This window comes from Varroa destructor, unplaced genomic scaffold (genome assembly GCF_002443255.2).
Source record: "Varroa destructor unplaced genomic scaffold, Vdes_3.0 BEIS01000005.1, whole genome shotgun sequence".
Lineage (NCBI taxonomy): Eukaryota > Metazoa > Arthropoda > Arachnida > Mesostigmata > Varroidae > Varroa > Varroa destructor.
The window spans coordinates 17,683,845-17,699,513 of NW_019211458.1; the positions used below are offsets into that span (position 1 = coordinate 17,683,845).

At 43.4% G+C, this 15,669-nt stretch overlaps 1 protein-coding gene across 1 annotated transcript in view; it reads left to right on the forward strand.

Annotated features, from left to right (window-relative positions):
- The first annotated feature begins 6,378 nt into the window (after nt 1–6,378).
- The window catches only part of LOC111251187 (uncharacterized), a 140,698-nt gene continuing 131,407 nt past the window's right edge, over nt 6,379–15,669 (forward strand). The window contains exon 1 of the mRNA XM_086990489.1: nt 6,379–8,668. The gene's annotated coding sequence lies outside the window, so the exon portion shown is untranslated. The remainder of the gene's footprint in view (nt 8,669–15,669) is intronic.

A 15,669-nucleotide genomic window follows, 5' to 3' on the forward strand; every position in this document is an offset into this window, starting at 1 on the left:
GAATTTGCAGTAACCTAAAGTAGAGGAATAGCATTAACTGCCTTGTCTAACACGCACTAAAAAGGTGAAAGAAAGGTATCGACTGGTAGCAGCAACTTAACCAGAATTTGTCGCATACCGGAAGTAGGGCTAAATGGATTCGTTGGATTAAGAAACGGGTCTGCTATTCTATCAATGTTCGTTTGTCTATCGTTGTATAACGGAGATATGAATAGGACTTTATGTCCTATTCATATCCACATAGAAAACACTGTGGCAGATTTCCATATAGCTGACGTTGTGCTGGAAATGCCGAACGCGGCGCAAGCAATAAGGACTGTGGATGGCAAATGGGTTCTCTTTGAAATTTAGAACGCTTTTCCTAACGGCACTACATAGGATTTAATTCTCTTATAACGTTCCTCGTTTTGATATTTGCTGTAAGGTACATGACACTTTACACCATTTCAACGGCTGTTGTGACTTGAGACTGAGAGTTGTTTGCTGGTCGCTCTAGAACCATACGAAATAGGCGCAAGTTTTGAAAAATTTCAAAAAACGCAGCGCGGTTTCGTTGCATAGAAACTACTCGAGCACATATAGTTTTCTGTCACGGTAAAATGTGTACAACTCCAATAAATTGAGTTGGTGATAGTACTAAAACGGTCATCATTCGTAGTCGTGTATGGCATTTGTTTCAATCACTCATACTGGAAAAGTTCGAGCAACGTAACGTAGAGGACTTCCACATTCGAACATAATTAGAATACAAAATGTACACCTAGGCCTTTTTCACTGAGTATAGGAAGTTAACCTGGCAAAAAACTACTCTCAGCTTGATGCTCAGCTAGGGTATAGAAAAAGAACGGAACAGAATGACAAATATACGGGCAATTTTACTTGATCAGTAGTCTGCTGCAAATTCAATCATCGTTATCATTTCCCATGTCCGATAGAAATTGATTTCCGAAATGGCATCGAGATCGCTCAGACTTGATAATGCTCTAATCGTACGTTAAACCTAATGTTAAAATTACTCTTGATGCATTTGCTATTGCCTTTCATTCTACTCAGCCGGACCCCGACTCCGAACAGCATTTGTTAGTAAGCTCTAGGGGCAAAATTTCCTATTAAGGACCGTGCATAGTGTGATTCCGTATTCCCTGTACTTTTTCTCAATGGTTCTAGTTCTTGCAGCAATCGACGGTGGCAACAAACGCCAGTTGTCTACGCCGTTCGTGAGCTGCTATCGATTGCATGACGCATACTATCACTACAGTAAGTAGGTCGCAAGAGCTGGGCGTTCAAAGCGAAAGAATCGCCGGCAAACTGAGGTGTTGGCAGAGGTACCCACTCACAAGAAGCTGAGGAATTTTGCCCTCAACACGGCTATATATATTAAAATCGACGAGGTACTAGTGAATCGTCGAAGGGTATGCAGTTACTCACGAGGTATTCTAGCATATCTTTTTTTCTAACAATATCGAACATCTTGCCGGGCCTCGAGAAGCTATAATTCTTTTGGGCTAAAAATTTTATATCGTAGCTCATTTTTAGTAGATGGCCGAAACAGTGACCGTTTATCAAGAATGACATTTGACATCAGCAAAGAGCTATTGGACCATTCGGCGTTCAGAGTTACTGAACAGGGTCCAAGCCTTAAGGCATGTGAATATAGTTGTGCGTATTTGTCTACTTACAAGGTACGGAATCACTGTATGGTCCTAAGAGGCGGATTTCCTGTTTACCACAATTGCCTAATGTTTCAATGTACGTAATTAATTTTCTAGATAAAGAGGCTTATCTGCGAAATTTCTTCGATAAGCAGCGGCGTGATATACTTGTGAGTGGTTTTTAGACCTGAAAATCGAACGAGATGAACCGTAAATGCGTTCTATCCACTTTTTTTAATATCAACTTATTTGAAGTTGATAATAGGATGAAAGAATAGAGTCTCTTCTACATAAGCATGTCCTCATTTTCTCAGGCAAATCTGAATCATACATTAGTTATGTAATTATCCCTAATTAACTGACATTTTCCTGAAGGACATTTAACATAAAAAGTAAGTAATGAACATTGGAGAAAACGGTATTATTCGATATCATCTGTGTCGGTACCTAACGTTTGAACATCATATACGCTACACGTTCGTGTGCCTATCTATCATCGCAAGGGCATTAGGATTTGTTTTAAAGCAGATCGAACCTTAGGTCGATTTCGTTGGCCGACCTCGTGCAGGCCTTTGAGTATCGAAGCCCTTCTGGAGCGTCAGTGCTGTTGTTGATGGATTAAATGCACGTTTTATTCTGACTTATTCTAGAGATGTTACCAATAAATATGAAGTCCTCAGGATCGAAGTCTTCTCCTGCGATTTATAGCAGTTGATGACTTCTTTCCATTTAATTTTGTTATCGACCTCAGAATGTGTTCTCAAAACAAAAACGTCTCGTACATAATTGCGAACGACGCAAATGATCGATTCCGAAGGAAAAACGATTCATCATTGCATGCGATATCATTGCATTCGCTCACTCAAAGCCGCTGGATACAAGCGAAAAAAAGGCCGTTCCACAAATAGGCAACGGTATGTATGCATAATAATTTTATTACCATCATAAATATTGTACGTCAAAGGAAAGTTGAATAGATAATAAAGCTAACACAGAGCTATTTTAGAGCTGCTTATGCATTTGAATCGAAGTAGATGTCCTTGAGTTAGGTAAACAGGACACCTCTAGTCGGTTTAATCGGCAACACTGAATAGGTATGACTACGTATGAATTCTACAGGTAATAGGTAATAATCGCGTAAAAGTCACAGAATACACCTCATTTCTAAATACGTGTGTGATTTGCGGCAAAAAGTGTTTTTCCAAGGTAATAATAAGTGCAACTGTATTGTAATCATTTGTAAATAATCCATCTGTACTCGTAAAACACGGTTTGATATTGCGGTTTGAAAAGGCCAATTTGAGAATACTTCCATAGCAAAAATCTAGAGATGTAACCCGCTGTTCCTGAACCAGATCCACACCTTAATGTCTTTAAAGTGGAGAAAGCCTATTTTTTTTTAGTAAGAACACATGTAAGACTATCAACAGAAATCCGTAATAAGGTATCTTATTTTTATGCCGTCACTTATACTTTCCTTGACTAACTGTACGAAGGGCATAATCTTGTATTACCATGAGAAAATGAACAGAACAGTCCATATCAGGTACCATGCAACCTGTCTTGCCCTGGCCTGGCCTGGCGCTACCTAGAAAACAAGGTCGTTTCTGACCTACGGATTCGCGATCGATTATAGCTCGCAATGGATTCTTGCCAGTTATTCCACACGGTTAGCTCGTCACCTCTTTTTTATCCTGCGCTTCCCTGAAACCTTTTTATCACTTCCTGCACCGCCGTCATCCATCGATGTCCCTTCTCGTGATTAGGCTTGTCACTAAGATGTAAAACGGCTGGAGCGGCCGACATTGTCCTACTTCTTTAAAACTTACAAATTCCGCCAAAACCGCCCCGCTGATCACTGATGCAAGTTTTATCACAAATTTAGCCCCACGTATGTTTTGCTTCATGCGTTGAATCTAGCGGATTCGCAGTCAATTGTTTATTGCCGAGCTTAGAAAGCGAGCCAACTAGCTCTTATAATTTATGTATTATTAATGTCTTGTCCCATAGCTCAAATCAACTGCCAGATGCATTAAACGCTAACGACTTCCGGGCAGAAACTAGCCAGAGTACAGGACCTCCACAACTTCGAGTCTAGATAACATGGAACAAACAATAGACCATGTTTTCCGGGAATCATAGCTTACGGTTGTTTGTAGGAAAAGCTACAAACTAAATAAAAGCGATTGTTTTCTTAAGAAGTTAATAGACGTCGTGCAATTGTGAAAACAGTACATATTAACTAAACAACCTCTTGTGCAGTAAACAAATGTAAATTGCTAAAGAGGGCTATTTATGTTGGATCATTTGAAGATGCAATTCAGCCCATTTTAAACGTGAACCATGCAAAGGTCCGTAAGTACAATAGTTCCATATGATAGGAATTCGTATTACATTGCAATCTTGCATGTTTGCAAGCACTTCTTGGCGGTATTTCTATGGAAGTTTTGAGTTCAAATTGTTATGTATGGCGAAATTGGATGAAAGCTTTGAGCGTTCGCAGAGAAGCTTGAGGCACCTCCATAAAAGTGACAGTTCCTTTAGCAGTAAATTTTATAATAGATCTATGAGTTCATAATATAGTAATTCGAAGTTTGAACCAAGCAGCATAGCCACCACAATCTTTTGTTTGACAGGCATTTTGGTTACATCCAGTGGCCGCATGAAGGAATGCTTGTTTAATGGATAGGTGTGGACCTACCATTAAGGCCAGGAAGTTGTCAACGTTGTCTCGATAGAGCTTCTCAATGCCCTCAGAGCCCTAATGATGGTTAGAGGTCCCTGTCTTATTACAGATCCGTCGAATGAGTTTCAGAAAAAAAGTCAAATTATTCAGAAGGATAATTTGACTTTTTTTCTCAAATGCCGTCCGATAGAGTAAATCCCTTGGGTTAGCTACATTATACGCTATATATCCAACGAGGCTATATGACTTGTACGTAGCCCGATGCAATCAGCTTCATAAAACGAGCTTTTTAAGCTCAAACGATTTTACTCAAGGTCCAAAAATACGTTTTATATATTTATATAAGTATGTAGCTGATTTTATGTAATATTACTTTTAAAAGATATTCTAGTTCAAGTTTACCTTGAAATCTCAAAATGCCAATACCATCGCTAAAGACTTGTTGTTCACAAAACATTGAAAGTTAGTTCTGCTTCAGCTTCGTACACTTCAGAACCAAGGCCCCCCGAATTGACTTCCTCTCCAGATGTAAATATTAGCTTAAATTAGTCGTAGCAGAATTACCTAGTTTTATTACATAGTTACATAGAGTTTTAAATAATTTTTACTGTTCTTTGTATAGGAAACAATTCTGTGAACACCTCAGTGAACTTATCATCTGTATTACCAGCGGCATAATAAATCATACTTCAGACTAAACACGTCATATTTCGCAAAGCTTAACCTTGAATTTGATGGATTCTCACGAAATCGTTCCCTGTTAGCCCTTTCTTTGTTGGCCAACAAAACTAGGTGCATAGATTTAGCTCATTACAGTTCGGCCTGCAGAATATCTTAGGGAAAACTTGGTCGATTAGTAATCAGATTCGAGCACCACTTAAACGTGCATTGCCCCTTTTTTCTTTACCATTTTATTGTTTTTTTTACTTTGCCACGATTATGTTCAATAAACAGCTCTTTCGCATCACCGCGTATGTTTCGTTCGTCACGAATCAAATGTGCTCGCCCCTTCGACATTTTTTGTAAAACCCTTTTACAAAGCTTGCCCACAGCTGTGCCCGCTGCATGTGCAGTATTTGCCCCCGTTCCTGCCCTCCTTTTCACTATTTCCACATTACGTGGCTGGGGCCCTCCTTGTCATCTTTGTCGACGTGGCAAGCCAATTTGGAGAATCCCACTGTTTAACGCTCATTGTTGGTGTTATTGCTGGTGGTGGCTGCGATCGACTTGAGCGGAATGTTTCCAAGTTTATTCACGTTAATTTTACTTCTTTTATGGAACAACTCTACCCCGGCTGCGAGAAAACATTCTATTACAATTATAAAGATGGCTTGCTCTTCTCTAACGAATGTCCCAGGAACCGATTGTCCTGAACTGCTGCTTGTGATCAGGAGCATCGTTGTGGTTTTCGTTCTTGTAGCAGCGACAATGAACGTTTCGTGAAGAGACGGTGAGATGGCGCCGCCTAGTGACTATCTAGCTAAGTTTTGTTGGGCAGCAGAGGCAGGGGGGTTGGTGGTAAAGAAGTATGCCTATTACAACTGGCTTTTGTCATCCATAATTCCTGTGGTCATGGCCGTCGAGAAGGCCGAGAAGGACGAACCGAGCAAAAAACGTATATTAATACAGCGGTTAGCTCTATTAGGCGGCTTACGCGCCGCTGGTCTATTGTTGCTACTACCCTGTTGACAGCTATGCTCACTGTAGAGAAAACAAGATAGACCGTGACGTAGGACATTGGCCAGGCTTTGTCGGCCAATGAGCCACACATCGGCGCAGTTTAAATATTCCAGCGTAAAGCGACGGTAGATTCCTTCACGGCTCTCATAGCCCTCGCAGATCTTGTTAGTGAAACTGCCTAGAGCTAGCTCCGTTTCACTGGCTACTATTCGATGGCTACTATTGCTGCTATTGCTGCCGCCGGTACTGTTACCCTCTCCCTATGGGCAGACCGACCTATCGGCCGACCAAGCCACGGGACACAAACAACCGACGAAAGTCGCTTATCCTAAAGACAGGTCAAATTCTGAACCCGCGCAGCGGACTCTCTGTGCGCGAAAGATTTCAGACATAGTGGTAGCCGCGAGAATAGTGGCAGCCCACGAGAATGAACCGCGCAACAAAGCTTCTATGCAGTGCCGTAGCTCTACGTCGATAGGACAGAGCAACTAATCCCTCATAGTGCGAACGGGTGTTCAGCTTCCGTCTGATCACTTCTGGTTAGTTCTCTTCTGAATAGTCCGTTCAACCCGTTCGTTCCTCTGCGCCCTTTACGTGTATCTGGCAGATTGAGCAGTACCTAGTTGCGGCTGTACCTTATAAACATTGTTAGGTTAAAACCAGAGAGCACACATACACGGGTAGCAGCTGGTTGCTGTCGAGAAGATAGTCTGTAGCCACCGCTGTCATGACCATCATCGTCATCGGTCCTACCAAAGACATTGGAAGGCCTCTGCTTCTACAACCGTCGCCACTTCCACAGTTGCTTCCATCACCTGCCACCGCTGCTGCTGCTGTCACGGCCACTGTGGGCAAGTGCTCTCTCACCCGTTTCACCATACCCTCAGTTGGAGGGGGCAGCTGCATGGTCGTTGTATCTGCCACTTCCCTCGGTCGAGGGCAAAGCGCGTGTGAGGTCCTCTGCTGCCTACCTTCCTTTCCCCTTAGCTGAGAGTCAGGACCAGCGGCAGCAGTCGCGAGGGCGCTGAACATGGAGGGCTGAAAAAGAATTGAGGCTGTTCGCTGAGGCTAACGAGATTGTGGCTGGCTAAGAACTAAAGGTTGATTGCAACTGTTGTGAATTGTCGTAGCGGCAGGGGCTGTCCTGCCTAACGGTGGTAGCTACTCTTGCTACTGCCCGCCTGTCAACTCGACTAACGTGTCGTCCAAGTAGAACACTTCTGCTTTTGCGACCCCCTGGGGCACACGAGGGGATTGTGTTCATGTATCGGTCTCTGTGTTGGTATTAATGGCCATTTCGTCGCCGTCGTTGTTTGCTACCCCTTGCTATCGTCGTGTTTGGTTCGTGTTCGGCCGAGTTCGATCATTTGTCGTTGTTTTGTTTTGTCGATCCAATGTCTCTTCACAGCTTCTTCTTCGTTTTCATAGTAGTCGGTCGCAAACTGCCCGATGCGAAGGACTGCGATATGACGCTGACGTGCGGGAAAAAGTGAGAGTTTGTCGTCTTCGCTCGTCGTTGTGGTTGCGTGAGTCGCTCCTGTCTTCCGGTCAGCGAGCATGACTTGCAAGGCACGGTAAGTTGGATCATTGGCTCGCTTACTGAATCGCCTATGGAAAAAGCGGCATAACCGTGGCTAGTGGCCGGCCACGAATAATTGTATTAGACTACAAAGAATCACATTGTTATTATAAGCTGCTTGTCTGGCAAAAGGCCTTCTTATTTGTTATTTACTCTTGTTCCTTGGAGCGTGTTGGTAACGTGCGCGAACGAGAGAGGAGCGCGTGAAATCCGTCGAAAAATAGCATAGTGCGAAGGAGCAAACTTCATTGGACCAATTTCATCATCGATATTGACGATTTCTACCGACGACATCAGGGCTTATGAGTCATTTATGCCACAGCTTTTCGGCGTGATTCGAGGTTTGATCTTCGTTATAAAAAGTGTTATTTTGTGGATGGAAAGCATTTATTGAAAATTGTGGCCAGCCGGTAACACTCTCTTCCCATCCTCTTATAATAATATTCATCAGCGTTTTTCACTAAAGTGCTATAAAGTGTTCGCCACTGTTTTCTACTACAAATATTACAGTTATTGCCTCTGATTACGCTGAGAGCACTCGATATATCAGTAATACTTCGACCTCTGATTTGATGTGATAAAGTTGACATGCAAGTTACTGCGTTTAAGTTATGACACACTCCTATTTTTTTCGTCTTCTTAGCCCATTACCATTCTGTAGTTTATGTTCATCCCCTGATCTAATGGTGCCGGTTTACCTGTGTACGTCTGATCGTCGGACATAACCGGATACAACGTTATTAGTGTTCATCATGTGAAGGAAAAATGTTTGTTATGAATTCTGGATCCATAACTACCTCAACTTTTACCAACGCCAACAACAGCTATAATTAGCGGGTTGTAAAAAAAAGGCCGAATTTCGTGTCCTTTGTCATCTGCTCACAATCCAGCACACATCGATTCACCGTTTCGTTTCAAAAGACTTAATTGTTAATCGTGATCTGACGCTCGATAAAACCTGTGACGCTCGCTTTACTTTGTTTGTCACCGCGGCGCCGCAAGTTAGTAGCGCGCTATTCCGCCTCGCTAGAGGTCAGGGCGCTCTAGACGCCCTTCATTGAAGCGACTCCGGTGAGTACCAATCCACTCATAGTAGAAATAGTAGAATGACGAACCCGCTCCTTTTCCCTTTGTATATGAGTATGGGTTATTTTCTCAGTGTCCATCTACGAGTGAGACTGATGCGAAAGCCCCAGATCCACACTGTCACGGTGGAGCAAACAGCTGACGGCGTGCCAACTTTCCTATAGTATGTAATGTAAGGTAACCCTATGGAGGCGTGGGTGTTATGTCGATCAGACGATACCATAGTGCTCCTTCCGACACCGCTACTTCGCACTGCTCGCACACAGCTTGCTACAATATGCATCATTTTCTGGCGGCGGAAAAGGCGAGGAGGGGCAAAAGGCAGGGAAGTGTACTCCTGTCTGTTTATCCGCTCCATGCGAAAAACTTAGAAATCGAAAGAAAGCCAGTCTTCGCCGTTTCTGCACCCATGATTACTGCTGTTGTCGTCGTCGCAGCTCGAGCAATGTTAGACAATGAAACCAACCTCGTTTGTAAATGGCATTTACAGCAATAACAACTGTAATGGTAAGTTAGAGGAGCTCTGTTCATTTGGTGATCTCCTGCTTGTTGTCTTTCGCCTTCCACTCATTGCGTCTATAGAAGTTGCGTTCATAGGAAGGACGAAATATTTGATAGAAAACGAGAACAATCCTCCTTGGACGGTTTATCTGCAGCTCTGCTGGTTTTTGCTTATTTTTTTGTCCATGGTTCTAATGCCGCTAGCGGATTAAGTAACCAATCAGTGCTAATCATCATGGGTCTTCGAGGGCAGGAATGAACGCCGGAAGATGCCCCCACGTTACCACAGACAGACAAGGGGACAACAAATCGGGAAACAGCAGCAGTAGCAGCAATCGCTGATTTCGGCCACTACGGCTTTCGAACACGATGCTAGAGCTGTTAGTCCTTTTAGCTGCGTAGTAGTCGAAATTATCATAACTTAGAAAAAGAATTGCCACCCTTGTTCTTTGTCCCCCATATTCCGTGTGCTTTTTTTATTAGAGAAGTCTACTGATAGAAACACAATCACCGAGTCGCGTGGGGATCTCTGTACGACGACACTTTGCCATAGAATAGCATGTGAACGCATCCGGGACGAGTGCGAGCGCGTCAATTCGTCTATCAACCCACAGATTGTACACAGACGAACCATTGAAATGCGCTTGAACCGTTTCCCCTGAACGAGCAACCCTTATCAAGGTTAATTATGCTAATGTGTACGACCTCACAACCCCTTCGGAGAAACCATCGTTTCAGAAGGTCCTGGCCCACAAATAAGGGGGATGTCCAGCAACCCCGTACGCTGGCTAACGGCCCATTGGGCAAGTTGGTAAGCTGGTGACTGCTGGATTATTTTATGATTAGTAATTCACAATGGTGAAATGTCATAAGGACGCAGATAGAAAAGGTAGCGGTACATATATTCATAGCACGCCTAATCAGGAGTCTTTTTGTGCTTAACGGGAGGGCTATGCCAAGCAGATTTTAGCGTTTTATTTTGCGATTTTTTATTTTTAAAAAGCCAGTATTTTACCACGTTATGTAATACTATGATTAATCGTATGGTGGAATCCATTGTTTCACGAGCATAATTATGTCATTTAGCTAAATTACGCTCACAGAAAGGTGTATACAAATAGCACTTAACATGGACCAGCACAGCAAAGCTTGTATTTTGAAAATAAGATTCTAAATGTTGCACCTATCGTTCAATCCGTTCAAAGATGATCCACTTAAATGTGTTATTTGCATCTTCTTCTCGTTTTTGTTTTCCCTTGCCAGTCTTTTTCCCTCTTTGTTATAGCAGAATAAGAAACGCTTGCCTTAACCCGCGTACGCCCAAAGCCAGCCAACACGCTTAATATTTCAACCTTCATCGACAGCATTCGCGGTTACTGTAAATGTAGCTTCGACCTCGCCTATTTCATCTTGCCCTCGTCGGCATCGTTGATCGCTGACGATGCTCCAACACGTTAGTAAAAAGTGTACAGCGTCATTTCTAGATGAATTCTACCTGGCTCTTTGCTAAATCAATCGTTCAGCCAACAGGGTGGCTCAGTGGCTTCATGCGAACTGATGGTACAGCTGCTGCTGTTACAGCAAGAGGCCAGTATTGGAAACGCGCGCGACGAAGCGAATCCATGCGCGCGTCGACCTCTTGAAGGCTTCCGTGCTTGCAACCTGATTTATCCCGATCGGCTAGAACTGAACCCAGAGTCCGTTTTTGCACTCTCCCCGTTTGCTCTTCCCTTCTCGATTCCTGTTGATGGCTCACACGGCCCTGCTATTTATCTGGACTTCGCGATAAAACTCGGTGGCCTGGACTGGTTACCAAGACTACTAGCGACACCAAGCGGTGTTCGCTGTCAAAGCCTAGTCCGACTAGTATTGCTACTATTATAAAACTGCTGCAGCAATAACAGAGGTAGCGGTTCATTAATTCGAGTAATGGAAAAGCGCTGGGGCAAAAACAGCAGCGGCAGCTATCGCCTCTGAAATCTCGTCGGCAACATTTTCTTGTAGCCGCGTGAATCTTTTGTCGGCCTTTCAACTTGCGACTATTTGATGGCGTTGCTTGTACCTGCATTAAGGTAGCTAACACAGTTTCAGTTTAGAGAAGGCCTCAAGGCGCCTCAGCGTCAGCCTAGGAGCGAGTATCCGAGTGATAGCTTCCGTTCAAAACGATGACTGGGAAGTGATGAAGTCTTATCTCACGTGACACGAGGTACGGGCAGCTGAACACTCTTTGATTCGGTTAAAAAAATCGGGCATAAGATATTTTTTATTTGGGATAGCGTTTGGTCATTATAGCTCTAATTCAGTCTTATCCAATTGAACTACGTAATGCTGTTCGACTTGAGATATTAAAGCGTGACGCTCGTAGTAGCTTAGGTACATACGGAGAAGAAATATTTATAAGACGCAAATTTACTAAACGTCCTGTAAGCCGAAGGTAATATTAGGTATACACAAGAATTGTTCTAGTGCTTATTGATTCAGAAGGTTGATAAATCGAATAGCGTTGATACATCAGACTACGCTTAGTACATTATACACCAGATCACACTCGAGACAGCTTTTTTTGGATCTGTCAGCTTCCGTAACACCTTCTCGAGCGGCAAATCAATAAGCTTTCTTGAACACGTCGAAAAGAGAAGTTTAGGCCTAATATTTGTGTTTGTACGACATCAATTTTGAGGCGTCGTCATGAATATAATAGCGTCGAAGATTTGATCCAAACATTTGCCCCATCTCCTCAAGCCGCTGTACACAGGTGTGCGATGTAGAGAGTTTGCTCTTCTTTCAAGACAAACTTGTTTTAGTTTCTCAGCAAATCATGAATTTCATTCGTCACGTTCAATCCTAAAGCCTGGTTTTGTCTGTGACTCGCTAAGCGGTATTAGAGATGACAAGGGCTAAGTATATGGGTTGATTGCTTGTGCCAGCCGTACCATTAACCGGGCCATAATCTGCACAAGGTCGTCGAGAAATAGAGCATGCCGAGCGGCATCGAGCATACAAAGCAGGAAGCAACGCCCGCTCGCGGAGCAGACGGTGCTCTGATTGCGGTCTAGCAAGAAGGAGAGAAAGGCATAACAGGAATTGAGAGCTGCAGAGAGGTTGATCATTCTGTATCGTCTCGCAGCATAACCAGTAGCAACATTGGTAAAACTTGCGGCAGCACTAACTATCAATGGGAGTCTTCATTTTCACTGTCGGATTCTACTCGTCGGAGTCAGATTAGTTTAGTGGACGAGAACGTTGCCGCTTCATTTTAACTGGTTTACAACTACCTCTTCAAAACTGCTGTCTAACGTTTTGGCATAGTAAGCTTAACGCCGCTGCTAATCCTGCTTCTCAGACTAGTCACGCGCACCCTCGTAATCGAAGAGAAAAAATTTTTGGTCCACAATCTGATATTCCTTATCATCGTGCTTTGTGAATTATAAAAGGCCGGACGTTGGTGGTTCACTGTGCTTTCAGCAGTGACATCGTTTTTGGAAACTTCGCCACTGGCAACATCGTCATAATAATGAAACATAACATTTTTGCCACCCTAAACGAGACGACGATCGCCTTTTTACGCATTGGAATGCCAGTCTATTCAGCTCTGGTGCTCCTTTAGTCCTGCTGCTCTCTACTGCTCGATGAGCAAATATACCCGCCAATAAAGATCCGAACAGGTTGCAACAGACGAACCGCCTGTTTATTTTTCTACGAAGGTAACGCTGACCGTGAAACGTGCGCGTTACATTGTGGACAAAAGAAAGGACAAGGTAGGACCATCAAAAGCTGGCAGTGATCAGACACAGACGAGATCTGCAGTAACACAGCTATTTTCAGCAGGCTTTAATGCTCAAGAATAGAACAGGTAACAGGGCGGTAAGAAAGTGGTGGCTTTAACGGATAAAGAAACGCATCTGCACGAAGTATAATTAAGTGGCTGGACCTAGTATGTTTTACGAATCCGAAGTAATTTGTGTTCCGGATGAACTTCTTCAATCAAGGAAACGTTTTGCGCTTTTCTGAGCCTCATTACCCACGATGACACTGACTTCACAGGCCTGCAGGCTTTCGGGCCTTTAAACCTGCCTCGAGTATTCTCTCTTTTTCATGAAGAATAATCGTTTGACATAATGCTACAACGTAGCAGGGCTAAGCAGGCCCAACAGGCCAGCCGGCAGCACCCGACGTCATAGTCCGCACCCAGTTGTCAGTGCCCCATTTATGGAATTTTAGTACAGAGAAGGTCCTCTCTTATTCGGAAAAAGGGATAGCGTGAATTGAGATCTCGTACGTCGAGGCGTCCGTCTGTCTATCCGTTCATTACACGTACGTTGCAAAGGCCGCTGGTCCAGCTTTATCCACGATGGCGGCATTTTTCTATTTAGAGTACTGGTGAATTGGAGGTCACGCTCGCCGACAAATGGTTCAGTTGCATGTCTTTGAATGTCTCTTTTTGAAGATATGGAGGGGAAATCGGCAGCGATTACGACGTAGATAGATATCTAGACCTAAGTTGCTTTGGAGCGTGCGTACGTATCAATATATTAGTCTTTGTTTGTTATATCGCGCATAATCGTTGTATGTGATCTGAGGTCCTTAGGACAAGGTGATCTGATTACTCTTGCAGGTCGCTGGACAACTGGAACTACTATCGGAAGGTGATCTATTTGCGTGTATGAACTATGAGCTCAGCCACTTCCAATATGTCGGTCTCAAACTGCACACGTTTGTGAAACATGCTTCGTCATTTAGGCGATCTCCTTCGGCTGTCTGCATGATCTAAAAATGAAATATTTGATCAGTAGATAAGACGATTTTCCACGCAATATTGTAATGGTATGCTAACTACCCCTTTGCTAAAGTGGGAAACATAAAAAAGCTGCTGGCGTGGCTAAATTATATAGGACCGAATACTGACGTCTCCGTGCAGTGCACGTCAAGTAATACCGTACAGCGGCTCCAGTTATTGTGACAAATAAGAAGCTAGAATTCTTTAATATGTCCTCAGTATTAGCTAGTTTAGCAGTAGCTGCTTCTTCTTGAAGAGCCTTATGAGCATAGATCCACTTATTTGAAACTTTATTATAAAGAATGATAAAAGAGGCCTGAAAGGTCGGACCGAAGGTCTGAGACCTGACGTGCACGGTACTGGCACCGTACTCTCAGAGTAATCGTTTTGGCAAAATAAAACATTTTCAAACAGTATTTCGGCTGCATTGACATAAATGAATAAATGCATTTATCAGCAATGAATGATCATATAGACAGACGTTCTTGCTCGCTGCTTTCTGTCGTCTAGTATATATTGATCGATGTGTACGCACCTAGTTATAAATGTCAATTTTTCTAGCCTTGGCTGATAGAGAGATCGAACGCTATTGTATTTAGTGTTTACATAGTACCTTGCAGGTGAATAGCACATGTTTGCTATTCATTACAATGGGTCATTGTACAATATAACCCGAATATCTTTTTATCAGTGACTGGAAAAAATGCCTGAGCAAAATTATTCATTCTAGAGAATATATATTACCCAGACTTTTAGAAAACAAAACTGATAGGGTGAAACAGACAGCTATGCCCTTATCTAAAACTGCAACTATTTCCGCAAATTTGGCGCGGCTCATGTTTATTGCCTACCAGCGTACCTGTATACTATAAATGTGTGACAGGTTTCCTAGTGGGGCAGCCACACGATACGGGCAAATTTAGGTACAGGAAGAACTGCGCACCTACTAGTGGTTATTTTGCTATTAGCCTTCTCGATATCCTTGAACCTCTTCTCTTGGCATCGTCGCCGTCAGGCAGCAACGCGACATCCGACCGACATGGTGGAATAGCCGAAAAACGTTATTCCTTTTTCTCGACGGGCTAGTCGGACCTGGCTGACTTTTTCAGCGTTGCCCAACAGGCCACCAGCTTCCGGTCACTGCCGGTTTTGGCCGGTCAGCGCAGCAGCATAACAAGCGGGTGCCTAATATACGAGAATAGAAAAAAAACGGCGTCATAGAAAGTGAAAACAGAGCAAAGAAAAAACAAAGCGTTGATCGGGGCTTCTGACTTCGCTTGCCTGTTTTTCGGAGCTTTTTCGTCCCTGCTATTTCTATGGTAATAGTGTCGCGCATAGTCCCCGTCTTAGCAAACCAGATGCTCATTTAACCAGCGTCCGTTCAATCAAGTACAGAATTAAAAGCTAAGAAGAAACGTAGTTCGTTACAGTGTTTACACACGATACTTTTCCAAGTGACAGATAGGACCAATGAGGTGCTGCAATATCCATGTCTAAAGGTTCTTTCTCCAAAGAACACGTTGAACTTCCATGTTCAATGTTCCTGCCATACGCAAATTTTGAGTTATCCGTGCCGATCAGCGCAGCCGTCGTGATGGTTTGAAGTTCTACAGGGCACAAACAGAGAAGTCTCAGCCTTGGCTACTAGTTTTTTAGAGTAGATTTAAAAATCCCTCGTCTGGCGATTGCTATTTCTCATTTATGTGTT